Source organism: Leucopleurus acutus (assembly GCF_964270905.1).
Source record: "Leucopleurus acutus genome assembly, chromosome: 3".
Classification (NCBI taxonomy): Eukaryota; Metazoa; Chordata; class Mammalia; order Artiodactyla; family Delphinidae; genus Leucopleurus; species Leucopleurus acutus.
In genome coordinates this window covers 80,577,152-80,598,973 of record NC_139145.1, presented here as the reverse complement: position 1 = coordinate 80,598,973, position 21,822 = coordinate 80,577,152, and the positions used below count along the sequence as shown (strand labels likewise).

General features: G+C 42.9%; 1 long non-coding RNA gene across 1 annotated transcript in view; it reads left to right on the top strand.

Moving 5' to 3' along the window:
• Positions 1-21,822, top strand: part of LOC309960294 — a 254,176-nt gene that overhangs the window by 55,042 nt on the left and 177,312 nt on the right. The window lies entirely within an intron of this gene.

Below are 21,822 nucleotides of genomic sequence, written 5' to 3'. Positions count from 1 at the left end.
GCTAATCATGCATTGTTTTAATTAGTATAGCTTTATTTAATTAATTAATTTAAAAATATTTTGCTTTCTTTTCGTACATTTTCTTTTCCACAGAAATCCAGAGAATCAGCTTGTCAGTTCCATGAAAGGAACTGTTGGGGTTTCACTTGAGATTTCAGTAAATTTATAGATTAATTTAGAAAGAATTGGCCTTTTATTTTTACAACATTGAGTCTCCTTACCTAGCAACGTGATATGTATCTTTCCATTGCTTCAGTGCTGTGTGTCTTCTTTTATGTCCTTCAGTAAAGTTTTATATTTTTATTCATATAGATCTTAAGGTAAAAGTATTTTGTTTGACTTGAGTTATTTCAGAGTTTCCTACTTCGTGACTTCAGTTAAATTTGTATATTTATAAATACCTATCCCATCTTCTCTGTGGAAAATAGGCTGATAATTTTGAGAAGTTGGTATGATTGAGATGTGGAGTTGTGTCCTCTCTCTCCAAAAGGTTTGACGTCTGTTCCAGGCAGGAGACCGTAGGGAAGGTAAATTTTTCTTTTCTTGGAATAAATACCTTGATGGAGAATTTCAAATCAGTCTCTCTCTGCAACTGATGGCCTGCCGTCTCTAGTACAAGGTTTAATGTGAGTGGAGGATGTGTATCTGTGGCTGTATATCTACATCTTTAGAAACACACTCTATAATGATTTGGAGATATTCCAGCATAATTCCTCTGCTGGTACATGTTCAAGGCCCAGGTGAAGAATCACTCATCCTTAACCTTGTGTGTTCACCTGCTTGCTGATTCTTGACTACTACCTCTTAGATTCATTGAAGGGTCGAGGGAGTCTAGCCATAAGCCCTTAAGAACCAACCCTCAAGTTCATCTTCTGTGTTTTTTTTTTTTTTTGCGGTAGGCGGGCATCTCACTGCTGCGTCCTCTCCCGCTGCGGAGCACAGGCTCCGGACGCGCAGGCTCAGCAGCCATGGCTCACGGGCCCAGCCGCTCCGCGGCATGTGGGATCTTCCCGGACCGGGGCACGAACCCGTGTCCCCTGCATCGGCAGGCGGACCCTCAACCACTGCGCCACCAGGCAAGCCCTTGTTTTTGTTTTTTTAATTTATTTAATTAATTTATTTTTGGCTGTGTTGGTTTTCGTTGCTGCACGTGGGCTTTCTCTAGCTGCGGCGAGCAGGGGCTACTCTTTGTTGCGGTGCACGGGCTTCTTGTTGCTGTGGCTTCTCTTGTTGCGTAGCACGGGCACTAGGGCTCGCGGCTTCAGTAGTGGTGGCTCGTGTGCTGTAGAGCGCAGGCTCAGTAGTTGTGGTGCACGGGCTTAGTTGCTCCGTGGCATGTGGGATCTTCCCAGACCAGGGCTCGAACCCGTGTCCCCTGCATTGGCAGGCAGATCCTTAACCATTGCGCCACCAGGGAAGTCCCATCTTCTGGGTTTTTGAAAGATGTTCTCTTCTTGCCCCTCCTGCTCCTGCAAAGAAGGGAGTTCTCATTAGTTGATAATGCACACGGGGACATGCACAAAAAAAAAGATCAAAGGCTCCAAACATATTTATCTGTTTGATGGATCCAGCATTCTTTGTTCACACAGCTTTGTTCAAAACTGTTCTTTCAATATCCAAGCTAAGCTTGTGTCTGGTAACTGCAGACTTGATTTAAATTAGAGAGACCTGGTCAATTCCCTGGGAGAGCTGCAGGGACAAAGCTGGGTTTCCTCAGCCTCTCTATCTTTCTATTTTCCCTCAACTTCTTTAGTTTTGCTTGCTTGTGAAACTCTATGAATGATACTTGTGTCTTTGTTTTGTAGGCGTAGCCTGGGCTCTGCAATGGTGACGGCTCGCCGCTTACTATCAATTTCTTTGGGGGTTAATACTTTCCTATTATACCTATTGTCTGGCCCTCACTTTCCTGCCTGGTACTGTAATACACAGCTTTCAGTATTCTGATGGGATTGCATGGGTCTGCCATCACTAGCTTGATTTTTAACAGGAAGCTAGGACAATAAAGGCCTTGAGAAAGCAAATGTGAGAAATGTTTGCTTCTGCCTAGGGACATGAGTGCAAAATGAAAACAATACTGTCTTTTTCGCTTGCTTCTGTCACCCTGTTTTGACAGTAAAAACTAGAGCCCTTCCCTGAACCATGGGTATGAACAAAGAAAAATGGCTGTAGCCATCAGAGGCTGCAGTTTGAGATATTAAATATGTTTTCTTATAAACATGTAATTATCACCTGTTGTCTGCTTTCTGTCCTTCCCACTCAATACTCAACTCTAAGCAAATTCCTTCTTGATTTAAGGAGTACATCTTGAATACTACTGCTACTACTACTACTAACAATATCAATAAATAGCATTTTCAAAAAGAAACTCATAAAACCTAGCGGCAGGTAACTATTAACCACTCCACTGTGCGTTAAGTGAACCTAAGCAGATAACATAGCACAGCTTTGTTGGGACCAGCTCCATGTGGAGGTGGCCTTTGAGGAAGGGACCTCTGTTTTTCTCCAGACTCAGTTAATGATGCTGTGTTTAATAGTGACAAGTTAATGAGACTTTAAACAGGATTTTGCAGCTTCTGGGGAAGAAAAACATTCAAGAAAGGATCATAAGTTTTAACTATTCTAAAGGGAGAAAATATGGAAAGTCAGAAGTGGTCTGTATCTTAACTTTTAGACAATGTCAGATATCTAGTTTCTAGCTTTCTTTGCAGGGTCCTTCTTCTTCTCCTTCGTTAGAGTTACCCCATTGTTCTAGATAATTCCTCTTTCTTTGCCCTGGGTCTTTAGGGATATTGTTCTCTGCCCTCACATGCCTTCTCCTACCATCTTGTACTGAATTCCAAAATTCTGTTCCTTCTTTCATAATTAGAGACTTTTGGCTTGGCACATGGTTGCCTACTTAGAAACTACATTTCCCAGGCTCCCTTGCAGCTAAGATTCTACCTATAAATTAGGTTCCATTGATAGAAGTTCTCACAGGAGACTTAGAAGAGAGACAGGGGCTTCTATTGGATCCTGACTGTCTTCACTGACCATCCAGACTGTGGGTTTCCTGCACTGTCTTCCCATCTCCTCTAGCTTCCTGTTTGTCAAGAAGCAGTGCAGGTAGTGGCCCCCTCTTGATCTCATGTCTAATCTCTGGGCGCTGCTTCTCGTGTCCAGTTTCCTGCTTACTGCTGTGGTAGGGGCCTCAGACTAGACTGTGGGCCTTGGCTCTAGTTGTGCCTTTGAGTTAGCAGCCCCTCTGCTAGGCTGGTTCTGGGTTTTTCTGGGAGTCACCCCAAGAAACTCATCTCGCACTCTTTCCAGCAGTTTTATAAATCCCTCAATCCCTGTATTAAACTCATTTTGCATAAAATACCTGGGGTGAGTTGTGGTTCCCGCACTGACCCTACTATAAATAACATTATGTCCACTGCCATAGAATTTGCGGGCAGGGGTTGTCCTGATATTATAGTAGCTCTCATATAAGGCATCAGTGAGTTCCATGGGCCACGCTCCTGGTGAGGCCCTTGACATTCTCTCACTGACTCATCCCGACCACCCCGGGAGGCAGGCATCACTGCCATTATATTGAGGTCTCTGTAAAGAGAGGGTTGGGGAGTTCTGTAACTTGCCTAAGGCCACAGGGGTAGAAGTGAAATCCGCTTCTTCCTTTAATCCTTCTCTGTCACTCCAGCTATGAGCAAAAAATGGTTAGCGTGTCAGAAATAAATGCTGCCTCCTAAGATGTCAAGATAATGTCCTTCATTTTCAAATGGGGAAACTGAGACTGTTAGAGGGGCCCGACCTCATTCCTTGACTCTTCGTCGTGAGCTGGATGCTCTGCACGGCTGAGTTAGACTCATCCCCTGAATCCACTGTGGAATCTTATGCCTGCATGGGATGTGATGTGTTGCTCCTTGCAGGCTCCCCCTCAGGACCCTTCTTCTCCTCCAAGGAGGGGTAGGTACTATAATCAGTCCCTTATAAGGACTGCCAGTGGCTGAAGATTTTATTACACTCAGTTTTTTTAAAAAAATAAATAAAAGCAGCAGTGCATGTATTGTGAACGCTTCAAAGGATCCCACAAGGCAGGAGTGGAAGCGAGCATGGAGGCTACTCCCTGCCACAGCCCTATTCTCTCTCTTGCTCTTTCCTGCATCCTTGGCTTCCCCTTCCTTACCTGGAGTTGTTTAAGGCCTGGGAGGCTCCCGTCTCTCTGTCTCTCATGCTGCCCAAGTCCTTGTGTCCTGCTCTCTGTAACTGGCTCCTCTCACTTGGTGCTATACTCAGGATTAGCTTTTCCTCAAGCCAGAGTCATGAGACATACACATTGGGTTTGGGTTTTGGGTGAAATAGAGCAAGGCTTCTATGCTGTGTTGGGATTCTAGGGCATTTCAACCATCCTAACTTAAAGGCATTTTCCATGGGTCTCACTTAGCTTCTCAGAGTTTTTACTAAGGTTTAGGGTTGGGAGGGTGGGAAGCTAAAAAGAAAATATTAACTGGCCCTACTTTGCTTTTTTTTTTGTGCACATATATCGAGTGGGAACCTTGAGGAAAAGGGTGGGCAAGGCCAAAGCAGAATTTAGGGACTGTGATGGTACCGTTTTATTATCGCCCCTTATCAGCTCTCTGCACAGCTATCCCCAGAAAGTCCTCTCTCCCGTGCACAACCCTCCCCGCCTGAGTGCAGCCTGTCTTCTGTGAAGCCTCAGCTCTGTGGTTACCGCCTCTTTGAGACGTGGCAGACAGCATTAATCCCTTTGTCTTCAGCAGCCCACAAGCTTTGTTGACACAACAGAAATACTACTACAGCACTTAGCACGGTGCACTGTGCAAAGCTGTTTGCTTATCTGTGTCTCCCACTACATATTGACCTCCTTAAGGAGAGTGACTGCATCTTACTCATCTCTTAATCCTCCACAGCTGAATAAATATTTGCTAAATCAAACTGAATTCACGCCCCCAATTCAATGCAATCTGTCAGCTATAGTGGTATCATACAGAGTTCTTGAATTTTTAGGACCCGTTGATTGTAAGATGCACCTTTGATTTAGCTAGTGTTCAGGGTGGATATATTCGATGTCCATGTGTGATATTCCCTTAAATGTATTGCTGATGAGTGTGGATTCTGGAGCCCAGCTCCCTAGCATGAGCTCTGGCCAAACTCTGTGGCCTTGGTTGGGCAAGCACCTTAACTCTTCTTCAGTTTCCTCATCTGTAAAATGGGGCTGATGATAGTATTTATCTCATACGGTTGTTGTGCAGATTAAATGAATTACCATTGGAAGAGCATCTAGACTGTATCCTGGCACTCAGTAAGTGCTATATGAGTATCTGTTGTTATTATTGATACCAGATACAGTGAAACGTAAAATCAAAAATGTACATCTTAAACTCATTAAAAATAAAAAAATGCTGGTTTGAACAGCTCTTAGTGTAGAACAATTTCCACAATGCTAGCTGCCTCCAAAATTGTCTCTTCTTTCTCTGGACACTTGAAGGGTTACCCTTGTTCCACCCACAGGGACTTCGATACGTTTCTTGCGCTACCATTTTTCTTCCTTTTCATCAGTCTTATTTTCACCTGAAAGGCTGGCCCAGTGTCTTGTATGCTTCATCATCAGCTGGCAGGACATCCAAGAGACAGTAAGTACCTAATAAGATAGTAAATGAGCCAATGAGTCTCCAAGAGAACCCACACATAACACCTGGAATCAATGAATAGCTACTATGTATTCTGATACTTGGAGTTAGAATCAACAGATTAACAAACAAGCCCCTCCCCCAACGCTGACAGGCACATAATCACATTTTGGGGCCAGATCTCAATGGGTACCAGGTTGCTTATACATCTTGTGCCTGTTTCCTTTATTACATTACCCCCTTCTCTTACTTGAGCTGAGATGTGGACCGTTTTCTCCATGCCCTTCTTCATTATTAATCCATTGGCCCTTCTTGCTCTCTGCCTCTATCTCACTGCCCTAAAATCCACTCTCCTGCTCACGGGAGTCCTTGGCCTGTATGTGACAACTGTCTTATCCTCTTCTATATATCCAGAATTTTCAGTCGACCATTTGTACTTTTGATGCCATCTTTCTTACTTACATGCTCTGCTCTGCAAAGGCATGAGTTTGCCTACATTATTATCACTCCAGGACTCCTCCAGGTGCTACAATTGGAAACCATTTAATAAATGCTTTTAGATTAAACATGGGTACTAGCTTGGGTGACTTTTAATATGTGAGATAAATAATACAGATGATATGGTCAGTATGATCATTTATTCTTTTATTTATTAAGAACCTATAGAGCCTATATGATAGGTATGGTGCCAGGTGTTGACAGTCTAACTGGAGAGACAAGATTAAAAGCTACTAAAATAGGGCTTCCCTGGTGGCGCAGTGGTTGAGGGTCCGCCTGCCGATGCAGGGGACACGGGTTCGTGCCCCGGTCCGGGAGGGTCCCACATGACGCGGAGTGGCTGGGCCCGTGAGCCATGGCCGCTGAGCCTGCGCGTCCGGAGCCTGTGCTCCGCAACGGGAGAGGCCACAACAGTGAGAGGCCCGCGTGCCGCAAAAAAAAAAAAAAAAAAAAAAAAAAAGATACTAAAATACATCATTACTTGCAAAATTGTTTGATACAGCAGTATTCAGTGAAAGAATCATCAACTGCGGAGGGCCAGAGTGGTCACAGATGATTTTTGTGAAGGGAGTGGGACTAGACTGACCTTGAAGGACTGAAAGATTCAAGCTCGTAATGGGGAGGTAGTCAGGTATTCAAGAAGAGGAGTATGGCAGAGAGGCAGGAATGAGCGTGCCACGTGTGGGAGTGAGACCAGTTTGAGGGGAATGGAGAACAGGAAGCTTTGAACGCTAGGTCCAGATATTCGATGTAGATGATGTAGACTGAATCAGGTTTCTGGGAGGGGATGGATGTGATGGAATCACAGTTAGGAGGAGATAATCTAAGTTTTGAAAATAGGATTGAAGAACAGAAAGCGTAGCCTGAGGGAGGCCAGCTGGGAACCCCAGTGTGAAGGAGTCAAGATGGCGGCATGGGGATGGAGAGGAAATAGGAACATGAAGACATTAGGAAAGAAAAGCAGAGCCTCACAGATCACCCTTCTTGCTATTTAATTAGACTGCCAGCACATTTTCTCGCCTGTGGGAATTCTATGGCTGCTTTTACATCACATTTCTGTAATTACTCTGGGCCCCATCTCACCTTACCGTTCCTTATAAACTATTCACATAGAGTACAAGCCCATCATGATGTGATAGGTGGTGTGATGGTTAGTGTTCTGTGTCAATTTGCATGGGCTACAGAATGCTCAGATAGCATATTAAAAATTAGTTCTGGGTGTATCTGTGTGGGTGTTTCTGTATGAAATTAGCCTTTGAGTCCGTGGACTTGGTGGAGAAGATTGCCCTCCTTAGTGTGGGTGGTTGTCATCCAGTCTGTCCAGGGCCTGAATAGAACAAAAGGCGGGGGAAGGAGGAATATGCCACTTCTTTCCTGTCTCGATGTTGAGCTGGGACATCTCATCATCTTCTCCTGCCCTTGGACTGGGATTTACACCATTGACTCTCCTCGTTTTCTGGCCTTTGGACTCAGACTAAATTACCTCACTGGCTTTCCTGGGTCTCAGACTTGCAGCCTCTAAAAATTGCTTGAGCTAATTCTTCAAAATAAATCAATCTCTTTCTCTCTCTGTCTCTGAAAAAACCAAAATATATATATTCAATTTCTGTTTCTCTGGAGAAGTATGACTAATACAGGTAGGGAAAAATTCAATCATGTAAAACACAGGTCTCTGTTATTGGGTTGTGTGGTGGTGGTGATGGTGATGGGTGTTAATGAAATGACCAGAAGACCCTGCACAGCTGGCCCGGCTGGCCTGGGACTTCAGGGAATCGTCCTCATTACAGCTTTGGTATAATGAATGACAGATGTCTGACACCCTTCCCCTCTCTGCCACACCCCTCCCCACTTCTAGCAAGAAAATAAGAAGGGAACGGAGGCACACGGAAGATAGAAATCAACCAATCATCAACTCCTCCTCCCCCTCCCCCAATTTCCTTTCTGTACATGTGTACTAGAGCTCTTTGTGACATTGTTAATCGTCTAGAAGACAGCTTAATGAAGCTGCTCTGGTAAGGACCCGGCTCTCAGTCACATTTAGGAACTTGACAAACATCACTGATATTTTCTCCCATTACTCTGAACTTTAAAGGTATTTTAGCCTGACATATTTGTTAGCCCTCACAGAAGCTGCTAGTATTCTTTTTTTTTTTTTTTTTTTTTTTTTTTTGCGGTACACGGGCCTCCCACTGCTGTGGCCTCTCCCGTTGCGGAGCACAGGCTCCAGACGCGCAGTCCCAGTGGCCATGGCTCACGAGCCCAGCCGCTCCGCAGCATGGGGGATCCTCCCGGACTGGGGCACGAACCCGCGTCCCCTGCATCGGCAGGCAGACTCTCAACCACTGCGCCACCAGGGAAGCCCTAGTATTCTTTGCTGTTGTTTTATGGTGATCAGTTTTCTTGAGGTTCAGTTTCTTTTGAGGGCCTGACATGTCTGGCACTTTTCTTTATGTCTGACAGAGGTGCTTACTAAGCAGTGGTTGAAAGAATAAATGAATTCCTTGGAGCGCTAGAACCAGTGAAAAACTCATAAAAACAACACAACTTTGCGATTGATCATGATTTTTGAAGCACGAAAAATAAATGGATTCACAACTAGGCAGATAAAATAATTTGAACAGGTGGGTAAGTGTAGCTTAAGCATCAAGTATGTTTACATAGACTTTAAGTGATAATAAATGGAGGACTGGCAAAGCTGGAGCAGTGTCCCGGTCACAGAACCATAGACTTCAGGGTATCTACTCTACTCAGATCCTCCCACTTTGTTTTTTTTTTTTTTTGGCTGCACCACACAGCTTGCAGGATCTTAGTTTGAACCCACGGCCCCTGCAGTTGAAGCACTGAGTCCTAACCACTGGACCGCCAGGGAATTCTAAGATCCTCCTGCTTTTTAAGTCATGTTTAAAAGAAAGAAGTGATTCGTCCATGGCACTGTATCTGGTGGTCGTGCCTGAAATAGAATCCAGAATGGCTTCCCTAAATCTGCCTTTAGGATGCTGGTTTTGGAGCCACATCCATCAGGGACCCCTCCAGAAGATCTGCAGATGCTCTTAGAGCTTTCAGTGCCCAAAATACTATTATTTCAAAGTCTTTGGCGAGCAACTCTTCCCGAGGCTTTGCTGGTTAATGAAGCAGAGAAAAAGAAGTGCTAGCAATAGAAGAAAGATTAGGAATGTAAGAAGGAGAGGGCCAGGAAATGTGGGGACACTGGTAATGGTGGGCGGGGGGAGTATGCCTGAGAATCAAGGCAGTGGTGACACAAGTTGTTATGGAGTGAATATTTGTATCCCCCTCAAATTCACATGTTGATGCCCTGACCTTCAGTGTGATGGTATTTGGAGATGGCCTTTGGGAAATAATTATATGATGTCATGAGGGTGGACCCCCATGATGGGATTGGTGCCCTTACAGGAAGATAGAGACACTGGAGCTCTCTCTCCTCCATATGAGGACATGGTGAGAAGGCAGCTGTCTACAAGCTGTCAAATCCACTGACACCTTATCTTTGGTCTTGCCAGCCTCCAAGACTGTGAGAAATAATGTCTGTTGTTTGAGCCACCCAGTCTATAGCATTTTGTGATAGCAGCTTGAGCCAACTAAGACACATGTCGATGCTCTGAGAGTTTGGAGAGCCCCTTTGTGCTGCTGGAGCAGAAAATAGATACAAGTTTCTAGTGAACCAGATATTCCAGAGAGCATTTACAAACCTATTCAGAGGTTGCTTTTTTTTTTTTAGGAATGTATTTGAACTGGGATGTGATATAAAGTGGGACATTCTTTCCCCTGAGTATGGAGAGGCAGAGAAAATTACCCTCAGAGAGAGAAGAAGCAACCGCACAGAGGAGAGCAAAGGCAAGAAGTGGCCCCCAGTGCTAGAGGGTAGAATATCTGTTCCTGCTCGCTTCCCCATCTAAGCCTCCTTCTACCTGTTCCTCCTACTTTAGTTAAGCGAATTTAAATGAGTTTTTGTTCCTTGCAATCAGATAGTCCCTGGCTAATATCTAGGGTGATGAATTGCAGTTTTTTGCCTTCCTTCTCCCACAACAAATCCAAACACCTAATCCAAGAAAATTAAGAAAAACAAAATAACAAACAATTAATGCAGCAGCGATTAAGCATTTATGTGAAATTCTGCTGTCATTACTTGTTTGCAAACTGGTCTTCCAGACTGTCCTTTATAATGATACTTATATATCAGAACACACTTTGAGTTCTCAACAATCAAGTCAATAATTTTAAAACTTGTTTTAAAGTTAATTTCTGTGTGTATATGTGAAAGAAGTTGGTCCATTTGCAGGTTAATGGTATATATAGTGTAAAGAATATGGACAGTTTTGCTCTCTGGTAGCTGAATCCCTAGTAGCTGTGGGATACTGGATAAGTCAGTTAAGTTCTTAGGATGTCAGTTTCTTTCATCATTGCTAAAATGGGGACAAAAATATTCTTACCATCAGATTGTTATGAGGGGTAAATGACTTAGTCTACATAAGTTACAACTGTTTGACTCATAATAGCTCTTAACAAATGGTTATTCTTCACTTCTCTTTTTTTTTTTTTTAGCCATGGCCAGGTGAGTTCCATCCATTGACATAAATGTTAGTCTCCTACTTAGGTAAGAACTTCAAACACATCAATTATTTGGTTTATTTTTGCTAAGTTCCAAACAGATGACAGTTGACTTTTGCATTACTCATAACCCTCTTTCAAAGTGTATTGCCTCATATTTTTTCAAATGAATTATTTCATTATTCCCTAAGAGAAGAGGGATTTTTCCAAAAAGGCAGTTAACTAAACATACATCTTAACTCAAAGAGTTGCCTGTAAATAATCTCTGTATTTTATAGAATGATGACTATAGCGTGAAAGGGTAAGATCTCTTACTCTTTAGGAAAGCAACAGGGACAGCACCCTCTTAGGGTCTTTTTATAGTTAGCTAGAGGGATCCTGACTTGATTTCAGTGTGATTTAGTTTGTAACTGGATTAAACTTTGCCCTCCATTAAAAACCAATCAGCTGACTTGCCCTGCAGGGATTTTGCTTTTATGAACAAGACTTCATTTCAGAGCTCCCTTTTATTCCTTCTGGATGAGTTATTTAGCCTACAGCTTTCCTGGGTTTGCCTTATTGGTGTCTCCTTATCTTAATTTGAATATGGACATGAGTAAATTATAGATTCCCTGTTGGCGATGGCTTTGTTCTTTGGAGTGGAGATGAATTTCTCAAAGTTCTTTTCATCACATATCCTGTGAATTCTATTGCTGGAGAAGTTGAGAATTACTATGCAGAGTATGAATCTGGGTTTAAGAAGAGATTGGAATATGTTTTAATAGCAGATGTAACGTAATCATCATGCAGATTATTGGGAGAAACGGCTCCATGACTCACGTGGGGCATCAGAGCACCCATGATTAATTCTGAGAATGTAAAGCCCATACCCTCTTTCTTCTGAACTTATTATAAGCCTATACACACGTACAGCTTGATATATGCTTTCTAATAACATTGCATTTTAATGCGTGGACAGTAGTCAAACTTTTACAGGTGAGTATGCCACAAGGCATTCATTTTAGGAAATCGGCTCTCATGGTTTTGCAACAGTAATACTAACAATAGAAATAAGACTGAAAAAACAACAAGAATAATGGGATTACTACCTCCTGAGCACTTAGTTTATGCCCAGCATTGTGCCAAGCATGTGACATGCTCATTGCCTCTGAACACTCAGAGCTACCTTTTAAAATAGGTTCTACTGTTATTTCCTCTTTACCATTGCTAAAGTCAGATTAAGTTACTTGCCCAGGGACACATAGCTGGTATACGGTGCAGTGAGGTTCAAACCCAGGCAGTCCATTCTGCTGGGTAATTCCACCAGTACTTGGCATCTAATTCCACAGAAAAGTATTAGTTAGCAAAGTCAGATTGAACTTATTAGTGATGTGAGAACTCTTTAGCAAATAGGAAATTTAGAACAGTTGGAAATATCTCAGTTAGTGACAGATGTTGTTGAACACAAAAGTTCTTACAGACTGCTTGCTTCATTGGTCAAATTCAGTTTTAGAAAGGTGCTGATTCACTGACACAGTTGTTTTGCCTTATAAACAGGTGCTTATTCAATACTTGAGAATGTTTCCTTTTGATTCAGTCTAATGGGAAATTAACAAGTGACTTTTGGGGAAAGCAAAAAATATGAAAGGGCTGGGGTAGGTTACAGATAATATTGTTCATAAAGGAGCTGCCAGCCCCTCACCCCCACCCCATCCTCAGCCTATGGCATCCCAGTGATTGCCAGTTGCTTTGTCTTGGTTGACACAGAACTCTGTTGTTTGCCCAACTGTTGCCAAGTGACACTTTGTCATTTGCATAGCCAGGAAGTTCTGGAAAATAGGGCTCCAACATTTCCCTGTATTATTTTTATAGTAATTAGGAGTAAAAATTATTTTTAGGTTTCTGGCAGGAATTATTTATTGCAGCTTCTATTTTAACTTTGTAAATAAAGTTCTATTTCCTGGTTGCTTGGAATAAGAAGTTCATGACTTACACTCTCTCCTGGAAGACGAAGGGGATTTCTGTGTGACTTTTATGAGACAACTTCCAGGACTGAGTAGCAATGAATACTTCATGGAAAAGCATTTATAGTGGGAACGTATATGGGAAGAATTACTCACTATCACTCACTGTACCTGCAAAAGTATAGCACTTTTCTTGTTTTCATTGTTTAAAATGTATAAGGATTGGTAATTTCTATGGAATCAGAAAAATCCCTACTTTGTTCTGATAACTTAGTAGAACAAAGGACTACATGTTGCTTTGGCTCTAAATCTTTCTTGGTTTCACGTCCAGCTCTGGTTCTACCTCAGTATAGTGAGTATATTTCACCTTTGAATTAAGCCAGAATTCATTAGGAGGGTATTACAGTGTGCCTGTGTATTACTTCTGTTGCTTTCTTAGAATATTACTCTTTTCAAATTTTACTATTTATTGTTCTCTTTCATAGGATCTCATTAGGTTTGGATTGGAAAGGAAGGGCTTGATTTTAGATCAAATCATTTGACATGTCTTGTATATGCTTGCGTGGTCATAAGCAGTGTGAGAAGGATTCAGAAATGAACTAGACATAATCTGTTCCTCCAGAATATAGTAGCAGAAAAGTCACCAACGAGAGTCTTGCATGGAAGGAGGAAGAAAGAAAGAAAGAGGAAAGGGCATCTTAAAATATACGTCGTCACTTAGAAATCTACTCTGTTTCTCTCCAAAGTTTAGCGTTAGAAATACTGATTTCTTGCCTATAGAATCAGCACCAGAAATATCAGTGAATTAGCCACTATTGATCTCTACCTTGGGAACTTTCAGAATTCAGCGTTTCATATGCTGTTCCCTTGGTGGGTTAAAAAATGTTGTTCTTACTTGACATATTGCATAAGTTAAGAGTTTCTGAAAAGCTCTAATTGACTTATCAGAAACAATCTCTAAATGCACAGCAAATGCAAAGTCATATTCAAAGGAATCTACTGTAAGAAATTTGGCGCCGTGTGATTTAAACATTCCTCTAAAATGTGGGGCCCGAGTTTGTAGTTTTCTCCTGGATTTAAGAAGACATGTGAGCTTGAAGTGGGAGCAGAACAGAATCGTTGATGGTTCTGTTCGTCGTTTACCCCATTCTCATGGCCTCCGAAGTGCGCTTGTTTGTAGTTTGGTTGAACAAGGGAGATGATTAGGCTTTAGTGTGTGACCCTCTCCGTTTTAAGTCTATACCCAGGCTTTTCTCCTCTCTGTGAGGTCATAGAGATAGGTCCTCTACCAATAGTGACTTGGTATTGGGGGCGTAGGGTGTACCAGTCAAACCTCCACCCACTCAGGTAGATGCTAGCATGCCTCAGTTCCCTGCTGGGTCTCGGCTGGAGGCTTCAGTTTCACTTCCACAGGCGCCTCTCATAGGTCTCTTCGAAACATGGCAGCTTGTATCCCCCAGAGGAAGTGATGAAGGGAGGGAGAGAGAGAGAAAGATTGAATGAAAAACAAGAGAGTACCCAAGAAGCCACAGTCTTTTACATCCTAATCTCAAAAGTAATGTATCACAACTTCCGCCATTTTCTATTGGCCACACAGACCAAATCTGATACAATGTGGGATGAGACTTCACAGGGGTGCAAATCCCAGGAGGCAGGTATCATCAGTGGCCATTTGACAACTGGATATCATAGGATGCTGCTTATGATTTGGGTAACTTTCTGGTAAAACTTTACTGTTTGTGTTGTGTTGGTAAAGGATAGAGGAAGAACAGGGTGCTCAGTGGTATCCACACTGACTGTTGTCTTTACCTGTGACATTTGAAATAATGGCACTATGTTTTATTATGCTTGCAGTCTGATGCTTTTGAACATATGATTAAATTTTACTAAGAGTTGACAGCACATCTCAGAGAATGTAGATTTATAACTGGTTGCTGACACATGCACAATATTAATGGTGTAAAGTATCCATATAGTGCATGTATACTTAAAAGTAGCTTTTTTTTATATACTCAGAAACTTTTGGTCAGTTTTAATATGTGGGATTTAAACTTGGCTTTTTTTTTTTTTTTTGCGGTACGCGGGCCTCTCACTGCTGTGGCCTCTCCCGTTGCGGAGCACAGGCTCTGGACGCGCAGGCTCAGCGGCCATGGCTCACGGGCCCAGCCGCTCCACGGCATGTGGGATCTTCCCGGACCAGGGCACGAACCCGTGTCCCCTGCATCGGCAGGCAGACTCTCAACCACTGCGCCACCAGGGAAGCCCTAAATTTGCCTCTTCTTAACTCTTTCTGAGTTATTAGATTTTTTCTCTTGAATTGTATCCTGTTTACTATAATTCTGCATAAGAATAAATATGCAAATAGCCTGTCTATAATGAAAATACCTTACTTTAACCCATTTGATGGACTTAAACTGCTTGAGACCTCAGTGTCCCTATTATGCCTTGTACAGCAGAAAGGAATATGTGTGTTAACAGGTCCTGACACCACACTGTATTTCGTCAGCTACTTTCTTTTGTGAATTAACATCCTTTGGAATATGGTTTATAGATGGGCTATGAAAGAAGTAGAGAGGTTGAGATCTAATAAAATCATGTTAGGACACTAAACAAAACCTGGTGTTTGTACAGAAGAATACTCAAGTGTTTTAAGGAATGGAAGAAAGAATGTTTTCTAGTGATTAAGTAAATCATAATGAGCTTGGTTTTCATGCCATTATTTTATCCTGGAAGTTAGGAGGAGCTTGGCATCCTGGTGGAATACAAATAGGGATTCAAGGTGATAGGGAGAGGCTCCTGGATTTGACACCTCATACCTGAGGTTCAGTGATAACAGAATTTAACCAAGTGTATATGATAGATTATCACAGTTTCTTCAACAGGGTACTCTGTCCAGCCCTTGGAGGATGACAGCATTGGTGGGAAAAAACATGGCACATAATTCTTTTTTCAATAAATTTATTTATTTATTTATGGCTGCATTGGGTCTTTGTTGCTGCGCACGGGCTTTCTCTAGTTGTGGCGAGCGAGGGCCACTCTTCGTTACAGTGCACGGGCTTCTCATTGCGGTGGCTTCTCTTGTTGTGGAGCACGGGCTCTAGACACGCAGGCTTCAGTAGTTGTGGCATATGGGCTCAGTAGTTGTGGCTCATGGGCTCTAGAGCGCAGGCTCAGTAGTTGTGGTGCACGGGCTTAGTTGCTCTGCGACATGTGGGATTTTCCCGGCCCAGGGCTTGAACCCGTGTCTTAACCACTGCACCACCAGGGAAGCCCATGGCACATAATTTTTGATCCTAGGAAAAACTGGGCTCTCCTTCAAGGATACTTTGTTTTCCTATGAAGAGGGTGTTTATGGTGAAAAATCTTGTTCAGAATCCAGTGAAGAACTGGTCAGGCAGGGTTAGTCAGAGCTGCACCAGAATCTCTAGCAATGTTGATCATATACCTCTTTCAGCCTCTGAAATCTCAGGTTCCAGAAAGTTTTGCTATACTAACCCTTTGCCTACTGTCTATGATGCTATCTGGTGACTTCTTGTACACCACCTTGAGTGATTGGCAGGGATGAACTCTTTAGGAAAAATACAACACAGCTACAATATAAATTAGTATGAAAAGAAACATTCATTTAGAATGCAAAAAGAAATCAACAAATTATACGTTTCAAAAGGCTATCAGATACCATAAACCTCAAGAAATCCGGAAAAGAAGCCAAAATAGCTTCTGGCTTCATGCATTGCAAAACTTTTTTCTCTTTTACCACCCACGAACTTTTGGTGCTAGGCACTGTGGGGCGAGTTCATATCACAGTATTACTTCAGACCATGTGCCTTTAGGACCCAACTGGGTGAACTGGACCTGTGGGTGAGAGGTCCATTACCGGAAGTCATTGTTACTCTGCGGTTAGTGATAATTATGCACAGAAGTCACTGAAAACCTCATAAATATATTAAACCCAAGCCAAGGGATCCCCAACTCGACTTCCCATTATCAGGTACTCAAAATGCACATGGCCACTCTGGGGCCTCCCAACATGAAGGACGTGTGATGGAGGGCAAGTCAGAGTGGAAAGAGACAGCAGTCTGTATCCATGGTAATTAGATTATCTTACTTTTACAAGTTTTATTAGAAAAACACATGGCCGTAAGAACACATACTTAGGACTCCTCTCAGAATCTGTGCAAAGTGAGGGGCCCTGAAACTTAAGTGTCCTGAGCGTCACTGGAAATCTACCTCTGATGCTCAGACCTGAAACCATTATTCTGAAGCATGTTGACTGATCCAGACAGGCTGATCACATTTTGCCTTGACGTTAGGTCTTAACCCTTTAAGACCTGGATTGGTAACCTTAGAAATGTGGGTACTTTCAGCTGTCCTCGTGTCCCTGGTCAGCTGATCCAGATTCAATATACTTGTCTCTGTTGTATTCAGCATTCAGGCCCTATGTTTTGGAAAATGAAATGATGCTATTGATAGAGCCAATGCCGGAATTGGCTGTAACATCATTTTCTTTCTCTCTGCCTCTTCTCCAGTGGACATTGAACCCTGAAAGGGGCTAGGAGTGCTAATTCAGGGCTGGCTTGCTATCATTTTACACTCATGGAAGTGACTTAAGGGTATTTTAATTCTCTGGAGACAGGGTTGAAACAACTGACGTCTTTCCAGTGGAGATAGCGAACTAAGCATGATCAGAAAGTGAAATTATTAGCCTTTTGTATCTTGCGTAACATGAGCATTAACCTTACGAATTTTAAAAAGCGGGCTTGACTCATCTCTGCCTCCCATCGTAAACATTTTCTACCAACTCCATATGTGTTAAGCATGCATCTTGCAATATAATGGATATCCCAGGTTGGATTTTAGTTTAATCCATCAAACATGTCCTTAAGCATACGGAACTCTGTGTTACACCCACCCTGGGAAAAATTGTGCAAGATCAGGCAGTCATGACGGGACAAGTCGAGCTCTGGGGATTCTGGTTTTTCAGGCTATCGCATTCCTGTCTTGCTTTTCGTTTTCCTAATTTCAAGTAATTATCATCCTCACTAATCTAACACATAGCACAAAAGCTTAGCCATTCCCCCAGATCTGCAGTTCAGATTTCCTCCTGGTTTTTATGTCAGTTCCCTCCCCCTTTCTTTCATGAATCAATTCCTAGGCAAACAAAAGTGCTGTCTTTCTGGTCCAATTCTGAATTTTCACTCTATGTTGGCAAGATTGTCTTATCTATCCTGGTGGGAGACTTGGGCAAAAGTCAGACCTCCTGCTGGTTGGAACACCTGGCTGGACTTGGAAGGTAAACCAGGTAACTTGTGCCCAATGTAACCAGTAGACCGGGCGATGGTTTTGTTTTCCTTTCCTCTTCTATACTTTCAAGCTCTCCTGTGCTGTATAACCGAAAATAAAATCATGTACAACTTATGTATATGTTTAATTCAAAAGCATTCCATGTCAAGATAAAACTGAAATTTCATCTTAAAGAGGTCTGTTCATCTAGTGCTTTGGAGACCAGCCAGGAATGAACTCCAAACGTGAGACAGCAACTGAAAGCACATGCTCTATGTGACTTAAACCTATATTTTCAAATGGCCAATAGAGCAAGCTTCAAATGCTCTCAAGCTGCAACTCGGCTCATATGGAGAGATAAACGGGGGCCCCAAACTGTGCACTGAATATATAAGTCATCAAAGCAATTTTAAAATCAATTCAACATTTGACCAGGAGCCAGTACGGTTCCCCTGGGATTAGAATGACATGCTCAGCCTACTACTATGGGTGAAATTCTGATAGCAGTGTTCTGTACATACTGGAACCTGTGCAGGACATCCCCACGCCTTACTCCCCCCTCCTAGGAAAACCATAATGAAGCATTACAGCGGTGTATCTGCGAGGTCACTAACACATGGGCGCCAGTCAACTGTGAGGGCATTGATGAAATTCTAGTGAGTGGGCGAAAGAGCTCAAGACCCCAGAGTGGATGGTATGGTTCCAACCATATTTAAAACAAGCAAAAGGAACGATCATCTCTGAATCTACAGATAGTTGAAAAGAAGCTTCTTCTAAGGATGGGCAATTTTTTTCGTTTGTGGGGAGAGGGGCAGAAGGAGAATAGCAGTGACTAAAACACCATTGCATGCCCTCATATTTTAAATCTTTATAAGGGAAAATATAACAAATCTTGCTCCACCAGAAGCCCCTTTACCATTGATATTTTCTCTCTTTATATGAGTTCCAGTTCTAAGTCTCTTCTTATTCTGAGAAGTTATCTTGGCTCTTCAAGGGTTAGAGAAGAAGACCTGGTGTGAAAAGGGGGTGGAGGAAAATGGGGGCTCGATATATCCAGTTTTGCTTTATCATTTAACTTCTGCTTTGGCTCTTTCATTTTTTCCCACTGAACCTTCAGAAATAATTAACCTGTTTCTTCTTGGGGAAACCAGAAGAGACCAGTGTCTCGCAGCTGTGATTCTGATGAGGCACAAAGCTAAATTTTCTCCTCAGCCTTCATTTCCCCATCTTTCCACCTCGTGCTCATCATCTACAACCATTGTTTTGCACCTTGCTGCCATCTGGCGTCTCCAGAGCGCCGCCCTCCATTTCTTCTCTAGCATCTCTGTATGGCGCTCTGGTCACAACAGGCCTCATTGGCTCTGCCCTGGTCCGCCACCATCTCCTTGGTCTTCATGCTCCAGGGAGAGACAGGTGACAGAGGGAAGGGCTGCCTAACCAGCAGGTACGCAATAGAGACTTTGTTCTTTGTTAGGATCGGTTCCCTCTGTTGGACCATGTGCTTTGTACATTCCTCTACCTGGATAAGTAATACCTAAAACTGCTAAAGATGCTGGAGCAAAGCCCAGATGAAATGTTACTAAATGAAGATCACAGATATGGTTTGGCCCGCTCCCTGTGCAACCTTCTCAGGAAAGGCACAGTCATGGAAAACTGCTTTTCTTTCCTCCAAGGGTATGAGGAACAGGCTTGGACCACCTCTAGGGGAAAAAAAGTATCTTCGTGGTCAGATCATGCCAGTGTCCTGCTAAACACCCAAACTCTCTTTCATGGGGCTCTTATGTGAGCTTCCCACCTTTCTGAACTCGCCCCCAGGCTCTTTCCTCCTCTCCCCTTTAAGTCCCATATACACAAGCTATCTGCATTTCACTCTCCTCTCTGCCTAGAATATTCTTCTCACGTGTTTTGTCACCTTCTTGTCACATAGTTTTTAGCTTAATTATTACCTTCTCAGTTGGTTGCTTTCACTTCTTACTCCATTTTTTCCCTTGTCAATTATACCTATGTGCATTCATATTTTAATTTTATTTGTTTACTTATCTTTGTCTTTCCCTGGTAGAGTAAGCTCAAGGCAGGAAGCTTGTTGTCCTATTTGCTGCTGTATCCCAACACCCAAAACAGCGCCTGGCCTGTAAGAGACATTCAGTAAGTAGTCGTGGAATGAAAAATGGATGGATGAACGTGGAATGATCCAACAATAGGCCTTTCTCAAAGTGATCTTCCTGTAGAATTATTCCTTTGAAAAAATTGTGCCCTGTTTGGCATTATCATAAATTGAGTTTGCCTACTAAAAATTAGGTGTTTCGGCGAATTCAGCAAAAACTTATTTAGGCTGTGCTTATGTAAGATACCATTGAAGGCAACATGAAGTGTCTATAGCTGATTGAAGATTGTGCCTATTATCAGGGACTTTAAACTTTGTTGAGGGTAGTGCTACCTCTTTGGGTGCAGTTTATGTAAAATAAGACAAAAAAGGAAAAGCTAAGTAGAGACTAGCATTTATCCTCCTTCCTCTCTGTTCACATTCAAGTCCACCATTTGAAGTTTCTACCTAGTATATTTTGAGTCTGTTAACCAGTCTTTGGACCCATTGCCAAATCTGTAGTTCTCCATCAGCCTCAAAGCAGGTCTCCTTCTCTACTCCAAACTGGCTTTCGTCTCTCCTCCAGTCTGTTGCTAACATGGTATTTCTAAGTTGAAAATCTCTGCAGTCAATCCCTTGCTTAAACCCTGCAATGACTCCCACACACTACTGAATAACATTTAAGGTCCTATCTGAGCTGACCTCAGCCAGTTTCCCAGCTTTGTCCCCACCCTGCCCCATCCTCAAGCTACAAAGAAGACACAAAGTTAAATATTCACTTTTCTAAATGGCCCATGATCTCACTTGTCATATGGCTTTTTCACAGATAACCCCCTCTGCCTGGAGCTCCTGCTTACATCCGGACTTAATTTTTTTTTTTTTTTAAATGTTGGGGGTAGGAGTTTATTCATTTATTTATTTTTGCCGTTTTGGGTCTTCGTTTCTGTGCGAGGGCTTTCTCTAGTTGTGGCAAGCGGGGGCCACTCTTCATCGCGGCGTGCGGGCCTCTCACTATCGTGGCCTCTCTTGTTGCGGAGCACAGGCTCCAGACGCGCAGGCTCAGTAGTTGTGGATCACGGGCCTAGTTGCTCCGCGGCATGTGGGATCCTCCCAGACCAGGGCTCGAACCTGTGTCCCCTACATTAGCAGGCAGATGCTCAACCACTGCGCCACCAGGGAAGCCCCGGACTTACTTTTAATGTCCTGTTCTCTGTGAAGTGTTCCTTGATCCCAAAGTCTGTCTGGTTAGACGCCCGCCCCTCACACCCCAGGTTCCCACACCATCTCCCTTTAGAGTGCTTATGATTCTGTTTGTTCTTTGCTTGTCTATTTCTCTCATTAGCTTGGACCCTCCTTGAGCACAGGGACAGTATGTGGTTGAAAAGAAAAACAAGGGCAAAAGAAATAATTAATACATGAATGATTCAGTAAGGAAGTACAACTAATATGCTGTAGGATTTCCAAGGAGGAGATCATTGAAGACACCATGGAGAAATGACATTTACTCTGGGCTTTGAAGGATGACCCAAAACTCTCTACAATCAGGGAGGAAGTATGAAATATTTGAGGTTGAGGGCAAGGGCAAGGGGTCTGGCATGGGTGGAAGGGTATAGAGGACAATGAAAATGGCTTAAAGCTAGATCACTGAGAGTTTTGAAGGCTAGACCATGGAGTTCAGACTTATTCTGAAGGCCAGAAGGATTGTTTCCCTATAAGCGTGTGATGTGAACTGGTTTATGGATCAGAAAGGGTGAATGGGGTGTAAGATGGGTGGCAGAGGTGAGGGGATGAAGGTAGTAAAGCCATTGGAGACCACTTCAAT